Genomic DNA, 17,236 nt, shown 5'->3' with positions numbered 1-17,236 from the left:
CTTTCTTTTCTCTCTTGGTTGTCCCTTTGGACTAAGCAACCGTAACAGCCTTTTAACAAGGCAGATTAAGGGAAGAAAAGGTATCCTGGATCTCTCTCCAAGCAAATTGTTTAGGATATGATAATCTGGGGTTTGCCCCCTTAATGAATATTAACATGCCACATAGCCCTTGTCATAGGGCCAGTTTGGCTATTCTGGGTAACACTCTGCAAAGGAAACAATTTGTCATTCTCTATCCAACCAGTTTCAAGATGTTAGAAAAATCAATTCATGGATTTAGAAAGTAGATCCTACAGAAAGGTGGTGCCCTCCTTGATTGGATATTTTTATTGAATTTTCAGTTCATTATAACACTTCTATATGATCTATATATATAGAGAGAGAGAAAATATTTTTGTTGCATATTTATATTCCAAGACAATATTTCTGAAGGTAAAGATATTTTTTCTTCTATTAATCTCTACTTCAACAGAGGGTTGTATTGTATTGTGAACCTTACACGCTAAACAAATTCTATTCAGTAGTTATTGGTCAGCAAGTGCAATTAAAGAGAAGAGATGCAAGGAGAGGGATCTTGTTGCTTTTAGATAAATCAGGTTGAAGAGGTGTCCCTCAAAAAAAAAGGAAATAGTTTATATAATACTTTTTGTTTTGATTTGGTCTTGGGAAGGAAAAAGAAAGCTTTGCATAAGCTTTCCTAAAAAAAGAGACAAAGGAGTGGTGGATTTGTTCTTTCTCCTTTATTCTTAGGAATTACTTATACTATTTTTAAATGCAAGTGGTCTCAATGAAGAACAGAGGAATTTCCAATATTAAAAACAAATCTTTTCACACTAACAATGACCTCTGCATAACAAATGGAGGGACAACCTATAAAGTAGTTATACTAATTGCTAAAGAGTACACATACATTCATTTATATTCAAGTTAGATCGTGTGACTAGGTCAGAGAAGAAAGCTACCCTTAATAAAGTGTTTCACCCTTCACACTATTTCCCATAACCTTCATAAATTGCAGGCAACTGAGCTAGCCTGATGATGATTGTGGTAAGGTGTATTTATAGCAGATGATATATGGATAATAAATATTCCTAGTAAGCCATTGTCTCTAGTAACCCCATAGACATTCTGACCCTGTAATTAACTTCCTCAAGGAGGTCAGCATCCAGAACTACTAAAAAGAATTTATGTAGAATATCTGTATCTGATCTACTGGCTTTGATGATGATAGCACAACCCAAAGGAGAGCAAAAGGGATAAGTACCAGTGTATTATTTTTTATTTCTTCACCTTCTATGATTCTAAAGGATAGTAGAATTTAAGTAATGCTCCTTAAAGAGGCAAGATTAAGAAATGACATAGTCCTGGGCTTTTCTGTCAGCCAGTTTTCTATGACAAGTTGTAATGTCTGAATAATTACCTGCTTCTTCCCTCCCTGAAACTTCATTTCAAATTGGTACATTGTAGGTCTGCATTATTCCCTTCCTATTACAGGCAACATAGGTGAAATCATATGATGAAAGTACCTAGGGTTTTAACTAAAAGAATCTGAATCTAAATATATCTTAATTCCCTTGGAAGGTGAATTTGGATCAATTGCTTTGTTTCTCTGGGTCTCATTTTTCTCATATGTAGAATGACTGAGTTATATTTGATGACTTTTGAGCTTTCTCCTACCTTTAAGTGTATTATTTTGTACTGTTCAAATACCTTCTATAAGTATTTATTAAGCATCTATTATATACAGGCTACTGGGGATAGATTAAAAAAACATAAGCCTCCTACCCTTAGAGATATAATATACAGGAGGGAAGGAAATAAGCAATTATATTGTGAGTTTTGTAAACAGATGTTTATTTTTAAAATCTCATTTTATCCTCCTAAAAACCTATGAGGGAGATTCTCTTATTTACCCTCATTTTGCAGTTGAAGAAAGTGAGGTAAATATAGGTAAAATGACTTGTCCAGAATCATACAACTAGACTCAGTTGTTTGAGGTGATATTGGAATTTGGGTCTTTCTGACTTCAGGCCCAGTACTCTATCTACTGTGCAAGAGTATTAATAAATAAGAATGTGCATAATTAAGAATTTACAGATTTTTTGCAAAATAATATTCAGGGGAGTAAGGGAAACCAATAGCACAACATTAATAATTGGACTATGTGATTTCAAGAAATTCCTTCTCTAGGATATAGAATCTAAGCTGAGCTAAGGATTCAAAATGAAGAAGTAAGTATGCTATTCCTGGAAATGTATATACATATATATGTATATGTCTGTATATACTATGCAAAAACCAAGAAAACAAACCCCAAAAAACCCAACAACAATAAGTTAAGCTTGCAGAGTTGAAGAATTTGTGAAGGAGAATAAGGGGAAATAATTCAGGAAAAGTAGACTTCATCCTGACTTTGAAGGATTTTAAATAGCAAACAGGATTTTTAATTTTTTTCTCCCAGAGCAAATAGGCAGCCACTGAAAATTTTTCATCAGAGGAATTGTAGTTTGTATCTTAAAGGGCATATCTTTAGCTATTATACAGGGTAGATGCCCCTGAAGAAAGTAGCGACACACCTAAGTTTAGTGGAAAGAGTATTGACTTTGAAATTGGAGGTTTCAGATTTTGTATTCTTATATCCAATACCTGGGTGACATTTGACATGTCACTGAAACCCATACTGAGTCTTAATTTTTTTAACTATGAAATTGAGTTAATGCTTGTGGTATCAAATTCACAGGGAAGAATTTTGGAAAATGCCATTTAAGTGTAGATCTCATCATCATTATCATTATTTTGAAAAGACCCATGATTTTTTTTTTTCTGGATGAAAAATCTCAGGGAGGAGAAACTTCCTCTACAAATACAGAAACTCATAACTTTTGAAAGTTGACCTGGTACATTATATAGTTAAATGTATTACCTTTAGTCAAAAAAACTATATGCATAAAGGCAGAGTTTCCGGGCTTCCTACTCTAAGGTCATCTTTCTAACCTTTTTGCCACACTGAGTCAATCAATAAGCATTTTTAGGTGACAACTACAGCCCAGGACCTTTCTTCCAACAAAATTTATCTCACACAAACTGACTTGTGAGCTTCTGAACTGGGATTCACACATGAGTTCCCCATTCTCCTGCAAAGACTATATCAGAATCTCATGCCAATTACAATTTTACAGTCTTAAAAATGAAAGTTACAGGAAGCTTACATTTTAATCGGTGGGATGTTGAAAATAATATGTACCTATGTGAGTGCATACAAAATAATTGCAAGATAATTTGAAGGTTAATACTAAACTGTTGGTTATCAGTAAAAACATAGTATGGAAAGTGGCCTTTGAGGTGTTTTGAAGAATATGAGAGATTCTAGATGACGAAGATAGAGAGGGAGTACATTCCAAACATGGTGAAGTGTGCATATGTGCAAGATGTATGGTATATTAGAAAAAAAGAACAGTTTGGCTTTAACATAGATCATAGGAAGAGCAGTAATATATATCAGAGTTGGAGAGGTAAGTTGGGACCAAGTTGTAAAGGACATTAATAATTAAACAGAATAGTTTATATTTCATTTGCAAGGGAATAGTAAGTCATTGAAGGTTATTGAATATGGATGACATAGTCAGATGTATATTTTAGGAAAATCTCGATGGATTGGAGGAAGGAGGGACAGAATATAGAAAACATAATGAAACAATTCTGATAGTTGAAGATCCTGTGAGTAGTAAAAATTGAAGGATTGAGAGAAGTTAAAAATGATAAAATTTGGTAACTGCATAGTGCAGTGAGGGAGAATGAGAAGTTGAGAATAACAATGATTTTTTGAATGTAGTGACTGGAAGGATGATAATTCCTTGACAGAAATAGGTAAATTCAGAAGTGGACTGAAAAGGTGCAAAGTCACATAAAAAAAACAAAGCCAAATAAACATTTCCTCCATACTACACTAACTCAGAAAAGGGGGGAGTTTGATTTATGAGATATATGTATTGCATTTCTTAATGAATCTACAGGAAAAGAAAGGAAGAAGCCAACAAAGGGAAAAAAAAACTTTATATGACTTTACACTGGGGAAGTTTAGTCCTTAAAACAATCATTTAGTACCCTTCTTCCACCAAAATTCATTTCTTATGAACCCATGTGGAAATCCCCTTCTCTTGCAGAGACCATATCAGCATCTCATGACAATTACAAGTGTTGAAAGACCTACAAGAGAGATTCCACTCTTGCTGCTGGACTCTTGGGGCTAACATTTTGCAGGCATTGAATTTGCCCAAATGGGTTTGGGAATGGAAGATATGTGGGGATAGAATCAGATGGAATGTTTTCTTCTGCCTGGTGAAAGCTGAAAAATCTCTGCCCAGAATGCAAAATTCACTCTCTCTCAGATTCTATGAAAAAATGGCAGATACCCACTTTTAGAAAGAAAAAAAGATAAAGTTAGACATGAAGATAGCATGCATAGATGCAAAAAATCTTAAGATATAGGAGATTGAAATGTATGTAGCATAGTCCTGTTCCCAAAGAAGCTACTTGGTTTAGGTATCAAGACTGCTAAACAATGCATTCAATAAGACTGAGGTGCCTAGCCAAGGGTGTATATTTACTCTGAAAAAGGGAGGAGTTATAAAGTCACCGAAAGGGGAAAAAGACTAAAACCACCAAGGATTTCAAGTTGAAGAAAATTCAATTAAAAATCTATGGTACAAGCAAATGAATTGAAAAAGAATATACTAAATTAGAAAGGATGAGTATAACTTCAAACATTCAGAAATCAAGACAGAGGAATTTGAACCAATGATTGATGAAATAAAGGAATCTGTAGATTTGAAATATTTCATGCACTTTTAGATGTCACTGTATTTTTAGACTTAATTTATTATAAAACCCCACAAAACAGAAGCATAGAAAGATGTATTTTAATATATATTTTTAAATAATCTATCAAACTCCCCTCCTAAAAAACTAGTATGCAATGAGTTATGACTATTATATTCTATACCCCAAAAAATAATTTTCAATGATCATTTTTGAGAGTGCATTTTGTTATATGTGCATTAATTGTTTCTTGCTATATCATGCAATTCTAAATAAGTTTTTCCTTGGTGAAAATAATTGCAGTCATAATTTTTATTATTTTAGTGTCCCCAACTATAAGCATTGTATTCCTAAAAATTAAGTTACTTTTGATTTTATATGAGAAGCAATTTCTTAATTTTTCAGGTATAGAACATAATGCAGTAAATTTACTTTCAGATATTTTATCCATTTTATAATTCACTTGATGAGCACTTTTCTTTCTATTATTCCTTCCTGAATTTTGACATTACAGTACAAAAATGTTGTTGATTTTTATGACTTTATTTTTCTACTCCCTAATGCAATAGCATTTGCTCATCTTAATGTCTTTTCTATTCTTTTTTTCTTGATCTTCATATTAACAATAACTATATCAAATATAAATAAATAAATAAAGAAGGTACACTTTCTTTGCCCTCACATTTAATGAGAAAGTTTCTAGTCATAAATCATTGCATACAATACTAGTTTTTTGAGGGGGAGGGCAGTTTGATAGATTTTTTTAAAAAATTATATTAAAATACATCTTTCTATACTTCTGTTTTGTGGGGTTTTATAATAAATTAGTATTGTCCTTTGATAAGGATTTTTTCTAAATATATTGATATAAACATATAGCTATAGATACATTTGATTTCAAGAATTTTATGCTAATTATTTTCTTAAAGTGGGTTATTGCATCTCTGGTATAAATTCAGCCTGATCAGGATGAGTAATCTTATATTAATTGTTATTGTCTTTTTCCTGGAATTTATTTTTAAATATATATTTATTAATGGTATTACTCTATGATAGTCTCTTTTTCTTAGTTTAGGTATTAAGACTATAGACTCACAAGAGAAATAAGGAATCATTTTACAATATTAACCATATTTCTTGTAAATCCAAAGTTCTTCTCTTCTAAAATTTGAGAAATTGAAATTTCAAACTAAATACAAGACAATATTTATAATTATTCAATTATATTTATTAACTTCAATTCAATTGATACTCCTAGGCTTTACATTTTTAAAAATGCATCTTGTTTTGAGCATTCAAAATAAAATGGAAATATTACTTAATGAAGAATTTATTCTAAATATTAATTTATGTAGGAGTTAGGTTAGATAATTTCTGAGGTAACTTCCAATTTGAATAGTGAAAAAAAATCTAGCTTCTCTGGTGCTTTGGTGACTGGAAATTGTTTTACTTTTTAATTTATTTAAAAATTTTTCCAGAATTAGTTTTTCATTGTCTCATTCCTCCCCTCAACCACTTAAAAAATGAAACACAAAATTGCATAAAAAAATTTAAATATCCATTACTGATCATGACTAAAAATGTAAGGCTCATTGTGTATATTACAATATTCATCCAGTCTTTAGACTTTGCTGAATTTACCTCTTTCTTATAGCCTGAACATTCCTTTCCTTTAAGATGCCATTTCAGTTATTTTCTAATTAATGAGTACCTACTTAGATTTCTATTATTTGCCACAGGAAAAAGAATTGCTATAGACATTTGTGCACACACACACACACACACACATATGAACTTCTTTTCTTTTTTGATATCTTTAGTCCACACTTTAGTAACTTTCTTAGTTTACTCTCAAATTTCTTTCCATAATGGTTGGAGTGATTTGCATTTCTACCAACAGTGAATAAATGTGTCTGCTTTTATATAACCTCTCAAACATTTGTCTTTTTTTTCTATTTTTGTAATTTTTGCAAATCCAACAGGTATGAAATATATATCCTAAGTTTCATTTATTTGTACTTCTCTCATTATTATAAATGAATTAGAGCATTTTTCTTATGGCTTTCATGTGACTATAGACAACTTGGATGTCTTCCCTTGAGTAAAAGACATTCATATCCTTTGACCCATTGAGGGAATGAATCTTGTTATATAAATTTCAATCAGTTTCTTAAATGTCTTGGAAATAAGAACATTATCAAAGCAACTTACTGGTTTGTTTATTTTCCCGCCCAGTTATCTATTTCTATTCCAATTTTAGTTACATTGAATAAGATTGTGAGATATGTAAGATATAGATATATATGTATATATAAATATATCACAAACTAATCTAAATATATGTATATAGCATACAATTTATATATCAAAAGCTAATATATATTTGTGTGTATGAATGTATATAAACATTTCTATGTCCCATTTAATTTTTTTTCTTTTTAGGTTTTTGCAAGGTAAATGGGGTTAAGTGGCTTGCTTCCCCAAGGCCACACAGCTAGGTAATTATTAAGTGTCTGAGACCGGATTTGAACCCAGGTACTCCTGACTACAAGGCCGGTGCTTTATCCACTATGCCATCTAGCCACCCCTGTCCCATTTAATTTTAAGTACACTGCATTCATTTGCGAAATAGGCACATACATACCTACATTTTTCCCCTCCTCTTTCAAATAGATTAGAGGCATAACATCATCCTCCCCCTTGTTTTTGGAACAACTGCTTAAAATTTTTGCCCCCACTTTGTACCAGATAAGAAGTCTGAATATTTTATGGGGTGTTTACAGGATATTGTTGTAAAATTTGGGTTAAGTATTTGATCATAAGCTGTACAGATCAATGTTAAGTAAAAATACTGTACACATATATAATGCACTTTTGACGTTCTAAATTTTTTCTGTGTCATTTGTAAACCTTCATTTGTAGTTTGGGGCTTGTGGAATTAAATTAAATTAATTAATTCCCATTTAATTTTTTTTGTTGACCAGTTATTTATTAAAACCATGATGGAGAAAGACAGAATGTGGAAGGGATAGCTGTATATACACATATAGACACCTAGATGCACATATATCAGCACGAATTAATTTGTACAATATCCACACACATACACATACACATACACATACACATACATATACACATGTATGTGTGTATATATATACATATATATATATATATATATAAAAGCATGTACATGAAAATATATTGCTCAAACTAATTCAGTGCTCCTATGATTGAAAGGAATATAAATAACTGGGAAAAAGGATCCCCAAAGGTAAAATGGGCAATATTCATTATATAACATTATGTATTGCTTTATATATATATATAAAATAACAAACTAATATATAATAAAAATTGTTCTTTATGATTCTCTCTGATCTTCTCCAAGAATTCTCCTTTCCAGTTGCCTAAAAGGTACTTTCTTCCCTGTTCCACTGTTATTTATTATGTGACTTTTTATTTCTGGGTCTTTTATGCATTTGGAATATATATTGATATGTAGTATGAAGTATTCATCAAAGCCTAATCTCTTCCAGACTGCTGACCCATTTTCTCAGCAGATTTTCGTCTGTGTGTGTGTGTGTGTGTGTGTGTGTGTGTGTGTGTGCTGGGAACCATAGTTGCTGGGTAGATAAAGTGCTAGGGCTAGAGTTAGAAAGGCCTGAGTTCAAATCAGGTCTTAAAGACTTGATATACATGTTAGTTTTGTTACCTTGAGCAAAAAATTTAACCTGTTTCTCTCTATTACTTCAAGTCTAAAATGATGATTGAATAGTACCTAACTTAGAGGATTGTTGCAAGGATCAAGTGAATAATATTGAGAGACACACACACACAGAGAGAGAGAGAGAGAGAGAGAGAGAGAGAGAGAGAGAGAGAGAGAGACAAAGAACATGGCAAAATTCCTAGCACTCTATAAATATTTATTCCCTTCCTCCTCCTACCCCCTTATTAAACACTATTCTACTAGGTTCATTTGCTCCTGTGTGTTGTATACCTAATTATTCCACTGATATCATTTCTATTTTTTATCCAGTACTAAGTATTGATGATTTGTTTTATATTTGAGATCTGGTATCATTAATCTTCCTTCTTTCCTCACCATGTTTTTCATTATTATGCTTGAGACTCTTATTTTCCATAATCGCATTATTAATTTTTTTGAGTTTCATAAACTAATCTTTTGGTAGTTTGACTGATATGGCACTGCATAAATAAGTCAAGTAGTTAGTGTTATTTTATTATATTGTCTCATCCTACCTATGAGCAATTAACATTTCTCCAATTATTTCCAATAATTTGGATAGAGAATAGTCATATATTATTTGTGTGTCTTCTAGTAAAAGATAAAATTTTATAATTATTTAAATAAAACTTCTTTCCATATCTACTTACTGACTTTTATAACCTCCAAATTTTATGAAAATACCTACTAAGATTTTATATTTAACATTGTTTTAAAAAAATCTTAAGCATCATGGCAGAGTCCTATAACATAGAACCAGAGTTGTTAGCTCGCAATTTTTCTGAACAAAATAAAAACCCTAGACTTTTTACCAAACTATAAATTCAAATAGTCAATAGCCTTGAGTAATGTCCAAAAAATGCAAATCTGATCTTTGGATAATCTAAGAAAGAGATAGTTTCCAGGCTCAAGTAAGTGATTGGTCTAATTGTACTTTACCTTGGCTAAAACGCACTTGCAATATTCTCATCCTTTGTTGGTGCCACAGTAAAGGAAGAACATTGATTCTATTTCAAATATTGATCAAAGTTATTGTAATACAAAGAACACTGCATTTGAAGTCAAAGGACCTTGGATAAAATCCTAGTTTTACTCCTTGCTGAATCATTGATCTTGGTCAAGTTACCTAACATTATGAACACCTTTTTTTCCACATCTATCAAATAAGTATGTTGTAGTAGATGTCCTCTAAGATCCCTTTTATCCCTGAAACTCATCTGTGAATAATGATATCATAATTATTTGAGCAAGTTTTCATTTGTATTATTTGAGCCTGGAGAATTGTTTTAACTTAAAACAGTATTAAAGGGGCATACTACTATTTTCTCACCTATCATCCATTGTCTCAATCATATTGATACATCTTTATTTCATGAAAACTAGTCTCTTTGATGGAGAAAATGGAAGGGAATTAAAATTTAGCAGTTTTTGCTTTTCTTCTGTAATCTACAAATGGTATAATGCAGACAGTGAGAGTAAAGACTTTTTTAGAGAAAAAGCACAGAGGATATTAGCTCCATCCAAGCCCCCTTGATTCTTCTTCATATTATCTGAATGAATGATAATTGAGATCAAGGTACTTTATAGAAATTTAAAGGACTCAACTCACTCTCAGCTTAGATCTGCAAAAAAGGTGTATAGCCCCTGAGATCATATGCCAAAAAACCTGAAACACCTCCATTGGAATAATAGAAAATACCATGTAATTCTGCAGAAGACCAGAACATGGTACAAAAGAGATCAAGAGAGGACATATAAGGAACAACCGAGTTTCACAGGACCAGCAGATGGCAGAGCAACAAAAAGAATAGGTCTAAAGTGCACCATACATAGCAGCCTACACAACAAAATCATCACACAACTTTAAAGTTAATCATTATTCAAAACTAGAGTCTTTAGACTTAGTTCAATATGTCCCATGAATACCTTTGCTTCTACTGAGTTGGTATAATCTAGGCAGACTGTTTAATTTTTCACTCCCATGATGTCATTGTGTTTCCTGCCAATCATGACCACAAGGGTAGAGTAAGAAATTTGTCCTCTATCCTTGCCAATATTGCGACACTCTTCATACTGCAATGTAGACCATTTTGTAGTCTGAACCTTCTCCCTCCTCACTTTTTTTTAAAAACGATGGTCATAGCTTAGAAAAAAGTCATTTTGTTTTTCTGAGCATGTTTACAGTTTGTCCTAATTTATGAGGTTCTCACAGGTTTTTGTCACTTTTTAAAAATCATTTCTTCTTAATGTTAAAAACTTTTTAAAATATGGTCTTATCAGAACAGTTGTTTTCCCTCTCCTGCTGAGTGTTTGATTTTGAGGCAAGGGGGCCAGGGCAGATCTCTTCCATCTGTACAGGGAATCTACCACTCTCTACTACTGCCTCTTAGTCAGCCTCTCCAGGCAAGAAGACCTCAGATCAAAAGAGTACTAATATACTACAATTTCTTCCTCTTACTGCACATTGCATATCTCCTGGGGAAAGGCTACTCCTTAGGGATCAACCTGAACATCTTCTGTCTGCCCCAAAACAACCATTTCCATTTACACAAGTGCAAAGGCAGTCTTTCAATTGGGATATGGAGAACCACCATTGTAACTCTCCTTTGACTTTAGGTCTTTTATCTCCTGAAGTACATGTTCTTTAAAGTTGATGAATGGTGCCCTTCTCACAAAGATGAGCAATCTCATACCTCATCATATCTTTCACATCCCAGAGCCTCTGAACTCCTATAAGTAATCATTTAAATTTCATTCCAACCCCCCCCATACACCCCAGCAACTTTATTACTCATTTCTATACTCCTAACCCTTCCACCCTAAAGTTTCATTCTAACTCCAACCAACCCTTCCACTGTGCCTTCTGGAAAGACTGACCATATTACAATATTTCTTTTATCTTAATTTTTTTTTTACTCATTCTCTTTGACTTACTGGTGGAAGCAAGGAAAATGGAATAATCCTCGATCCCCATTGGCACTTCCAAGTTCTCTCCCCTTCATCCATCTTCCTATGAGGTTCCTATGAGGTTCTATAATATCTCTTTCTATGAGGTTCATGCTATTCATATCTACCACCCAAACAATCCTGATAGCTATTTTCTATAAATCAGATCACTCCAATTCCTTCTTCAATGAATTTCATACCTGGTTTTCAATTTTCCAATTTTTCTTTACTCCCTAACTTCCTAACAACATACATATAGATCCTCCTTCAAAAATATCCTAACCATTGAGTTCCTCAACCTGTTCACCTCCTATGAACTACTCCTTCACTATGGCAGTCAGACACAAAGATGATTATAGTTTCCATATTGCCATTAGTCACATAAGTACCATTTCCATGTATTCTGAAATCCCCCAATCTTTTCAGAATCTATTTTCTTTTCACCTCTTCCTCAGGCTTCTCTTGCACAACCATTCTCTCCATCAGCACCATGACCTCCATTCTCTTGACCCCTCAGTTCTCTCTCATTTTGACTCCTTGTTGAACCAATTGAACTCTATACTGCCCTACTTTCTTGTATTCCTAGCCCCCTTATCATATCACCCATTTTCCAAATCTCAACCTCGGATCACTCTCAAGATTTATCACCTTCACACCTACACATGTACTGGTGAACAAAGATGGAGAAATTCAAGCAACCATTCTGACTGAATTATACTACACAGTTATGTTATATATTCTCAACTGGACCTTCATCACTACTAGGCGATCCTACGAAAACTCCCATATCAGTTCACTATCCTATTCCTCACAACTCTTATGACTCATCCTACCCCATTCTCTCAGCAAGAGATTTGTTTCATATTTTAGAGAAAAAAAATTAGATCTTTTGCTGTGAACACACATTTCTCTTTCTTATTTTCTATTGGTTGGATAGCTTCTTCTTTCACTTTTTTCTTCCTGAAACCTATCTCAGATGATAAAATGACCTTGTTTCTTACCTTTTACTAGTTCAAATGGTTCCATTTCCATACTTTCTCCTGCAATAGATTGCCCCCACATGTCCTCACTCTTTGACTTCACTTCAATCTCCTTCCCCTACTGGGTCTTTCCCTATTGCCTACAAACATGCCTATGTCTCCCCTATCCTCAGAATTCCTTCACTTGTTCCTTCTATCCATGATAATTAAATCTGATATTTCTTTTTCCCTTTATAGTTTGAACTCCTCAAATAAAGCAACTTAGATACCTCTTCCTCCACTTTCTTTCTTCTTATCTTTTTTAATTCCTTATGATCTAGCTTTTGCCCTTATCATTCCACCATGACTACTCTCCAAAGTTACTAATGGTTCCTTAGTTGCTAAAGCCAAAGGCCTCATTTTCCTTAACTTCTCTTCCCTCCTTGATTCTTTCTTCTTTCTAAAATACCACTTTCCCTTGGTATTCATCCTATTAGTCTGATTGCTCCTTCTCTGTCTTCTTTGTTGGATTCTCCTCCAGATCACACTCTCTAATTGTAGGGCCCTCAGTGTTTTGTCCTGGACTCCTTTTTCTCCTTCCTCTTTGCTACTCCATTTAATGATCTCATCATCTCCCAAGTATTTAATTACTATTTCTATAGTGATGATTCTCAAATCTATCTCTCCAATTCCAATCTCTCTATTGATCTCTAATGCACATCAACTAATACCTTTCAGGTATCTCAAAACAGATGTCCATTAGACATCTTAAACTCAATATGTCTAGACCAAAACATTATCTTTCCACCTAGATTTTTTCCTTTTACCATCCTGGGGAGTCAGTAAGCAACTTGAGGACAGGTTAGATAGGAAAGGACCAGGTCAGGTCCTTTACCTTAGCTAAAAGAAAGTGAAAAGGAAAATAGTCAGGATACCTGGCTGAGAGGGAAAGGAAAGATACAAGATTTGGTTTAGTCTGGCTACATGGCATAGAGGCCTATGGTTCTCTTGTGGGCCTAGGCTGGGAGCATGTTACACTAGTTTGGGAAGAGGAGAGGGAGGGAGAGGAGAAGGAGAGGGTCATCCTTGAAGAGACAAAGGTAGGGTAAAGAAGAAAAAAGAAGGGGCTTCACTTCCAGAAGACTTAAATGTACTTTGTAAGGGATTGGAAAATGGTGGTGCTTGGGTAGTGGTCTAGCACCTGACTCCAGGTATTCTGTGATTGGCAAGCTATGTGCTTAACTTTCCTGTTCCAAGGTGTATGACCTCAAGTCCAGCACATCATTTTCTGTGGAAGATGATTGTGTCACCAGCATAAACTCACCCATCAATGGCCAAATTCAGGTAGACTGAAAACCAGAAGTTGAAAGAAGGGAAAGAAGCTGAAGCCTCTCCCATCTTGTCAAATTCACATTTAACAATGGAATCACTTTGAACAACAAGGAGGCCCCTAGACAGGCACAGACAATATTTTCTTTCCACAAAATTTGTTTCTAATCACAACATCTCCTATATCCATAACTCTCTACATTAATATCATCTTCCCAGTCACTCAGGCTCATGATCTAGGAATCATTTTAAATTTTTCACCAAGTTTCATGTCCCACACCCAAATTGTTGCCAAGGTCTGTTGGTTGTACTTTTGCAACATCTCTTGAATTTGTCCCCTTCTCTTTACTCTTATTACCACCACTTTAATGTGGATCCTTATCATCTTCTGAAATAGCCTAAGCTGGGTATGCCTGTCTCAAGTCTCTTCCCATTCCTCTATTCCCCAACCAACCAATAAAGTGGTTTTTCCCAAAATACAGGTCCAATTTTGTCCCACTCCTACTCAATTAACTCCAGTGACTTCAAAGTCCTTCACATTCTGGCCCTCTTCTACCATTCCAATCTTACACCTTACTCTCAATATGCTCTCTTTGATCCAGTGACACTGGCTGTTCCAGGAAAAAAAGATACTCCACCTCTTGGCTCCCAGAATTTTCTCTGCCTGTTCCTCCCCCCACCCCGGAATGTTCTCTCTCCTCTATTCTAGCTCCAACTATTGACTTCCCTGACTTACTTTTAAGTCCCAATTAAAATTTAACTACTACAGAAGTCTTCCTTAATTTCTCTTAACTTCAGTGCTTTGTTTTTTTTTTAATTATTTCTTATTTCTTCTGTATGTAGTTGACTTTGTGTATATTTGTTTGCAAATTGTCTTACCTAGTAGATTATAAGCATCTTGAAGTCAGGAACTATCTTGTGTTTTTTTGTATCCCTAGTACTTAGCACATAATAAGTGCTTAATACATGTTTATTCACTGATTCATCATCACTAGAATTTGTAAAGCACTTTAAGTTTTCAAAATGCTTTATATCTGTTTTCTCATTTAATCTTCACAAGCTTCTGAATTAGGTGATATTATTAGCCCATTTTGTACATACGAAAAATGAGAAAAGCAGAAGTTAAATGACTTATCTTCTCTTCACCATACCATAGTATTTCCATTATTTCAATTTGTAATTATTTGTGAATGAAAATTTTGGGAATTTCATTTGATATTTAAGAAACCCCAGGCAATTCATTAAGATCTTAATTTAAAAAGGAACTTCAGGTATGCATTGGTGGTGTGAGTTTCTGCTTAAGAAGTTTCTATGCAGCAATAATAAAGGGTCTCAAGTTCTTCCTCCCTGTCCCCACACAAAATAACCATAGTTTAAAATTGCATCAAATGTATTTTGTTCATTTTAAATAAGAACATTTGACTTCTAAAATTTAAAAGCCTTTGCAAACAACAGTAATACTTTATAGAGTCAAATTTCAATAGATTGTTTTCTTTATTTCTTTTATTACTCATTTAACCAAAAAATATTTATTTATTTATTATGCACATGTTATACCATAAACACCATTCTAGGAACTAATGATAAAAAGGTACTTATATTCTATCAGAGGAAATAACATGTATAATAAATAAATCTAAAATATATTCAAAGTAATTTCTGGTAAAGAGAGTACTCTTAAAGGAATGAGGGAGGAAAAATAGGCCTGCTGGAGCAAGTCAAATTTGAACTGAGCTTTAATAGTAAGCCTTCTACATTTCTAGTCATTTAGAGATAGGTAAAGCATTTTCATTTATAAATATTTACTATGTACTAGGCATTGGATTAAGAGTTATGGATATAAATACTGACAAAAAGATAGTTGCTTACTATCAAGAAACTTACACTCTAATGTAGGAATGATGATGAGAAAGGAGGTGCCCTCAGGGAAAGGGCTTAAAAATTGGGGTTTGTTTTCAGTGAGAAACTCATGGATTGACCCCAGCTGTGCAAAAGGTTCAGACTTTAATTCACTAGTCTGCAAAGTTCACATATATTACAGGCCACAAACAACTGACAAATTAAACTCTCTGGAGAGATAGTAAGATAAAGAGCTACTTAAGAACAGATTGAATGACAAAGGTTGAAGCTAAAAAGTTTGAGGGGAAAAGGGAAAGGAATCCAAAAACAGTCCTAAGAATGACTGGACTTAGACTTGCATGTGTCCAGCCCTGGAACTGGGCTCATATTGGTATTTAAAAGCCAGGAAAGAAGTAGTCAAGTTAAAAAAGAGAAAGAAAGAAAACTTTAAATCAATATAGAACCAGCCACATGGGGCTTTATCTATTATATTATTATATCATATTATATAATGTTTATCATATATAACATATATCATATTATTAAGAAACAGACACAATTAGGCTCTAATGGGGAAAAGTAAAGGAAGAATCAGGGAGGAGCCTTGGGAAAATTTTTTTTCAACATATTTTCAGTAGTTAAGCTGGGTGGTGCTTGAAGAGTTGTTTAGTACCTGGCTCCAGGTCCCTGTGGAGTGGTTAAGATAGTACCCATTGTCCATGGGTGATCTTGTAGGGACTACTTTTTTCCTGCCCCGAAGGAAGTGATCTTTAAATCCAATGTGGCAAAAGATTAAATCATTTCCCTGTGCCCTGCTTCAGGAAGAATGTAATCAAGGGTGACTAACAGAGGTGAAGAATGAGAAAAATGAGTAGAGCTATGAGTGAAGTAACTATGAGGGAGTCATCAGTCAGGAGCTTGCAACTTGGGGTGAATATCTTTTCAGGAAAGAAGCCATGGCTGAAGAGGTAGAAAAGTCCAGATAGATATTTTCTATCACAGGTGTCCTGCCTTAGATGGTGTAGAGGTTCATCAGTGGTCCTCTTTTATAATTCTTTTCTTATATGCCTAAATTTAATGTTTAACTTTCTCTGAAATAACCATATCTAGATTAAGGAGTGGATAGATATCTCCTTTCTAAAGGAACACCAAATGAAGGGAAAGACAGTCATTACAAATTTCTCAGAAACAATTATATTGCTGAGATATTTCATAAAGAGCATATCAGACATCTTCATATAAAGCAAAGCCCATATTTAATGATAGAACAAAACAGATAAAATCTGAATCTGTCATTATGTCAACCTTTTATTTTATTTGGACTGAAGGCTAGAATTTTTTTTAATCCAACATACTTATAGAGAAAATTTTAAACATGCATGTGCACAAATACAGAGAAATGCCAACCTATTTAACATGTGATTCTATGATTTCAAAGATATTAACCTTTATTTTGATACTTTTTTATAGTTAAGATCTTCATTCAATAAAGATTATTATAAAACATAAGGAAGAACTTAATTAGTTTTTAAAAACAATAGTAATTATATAAAAATTAGTTTTATATAAGAGATGGTTATTTCAGAATTTGAAAGGT

Source organism: Macrotis lagotis, chromosome 5 (genome assembly GCF_037893015.1).
Source record: "Macrotis lagotis isolate mMagLag1 chromosome 5, bilby.v1.9.chrom.fasta, whole genome shotgun sequence".
Classification (NCBI taxonomy): Eukaryota; Metazoa; Chordata; class Mammalia; order Peramelemorphia; family Peramelidae; genus Macrotis; species Macrotis lagotis.
Note: the sequence above shows the minus strand (reverse complement) of the source record.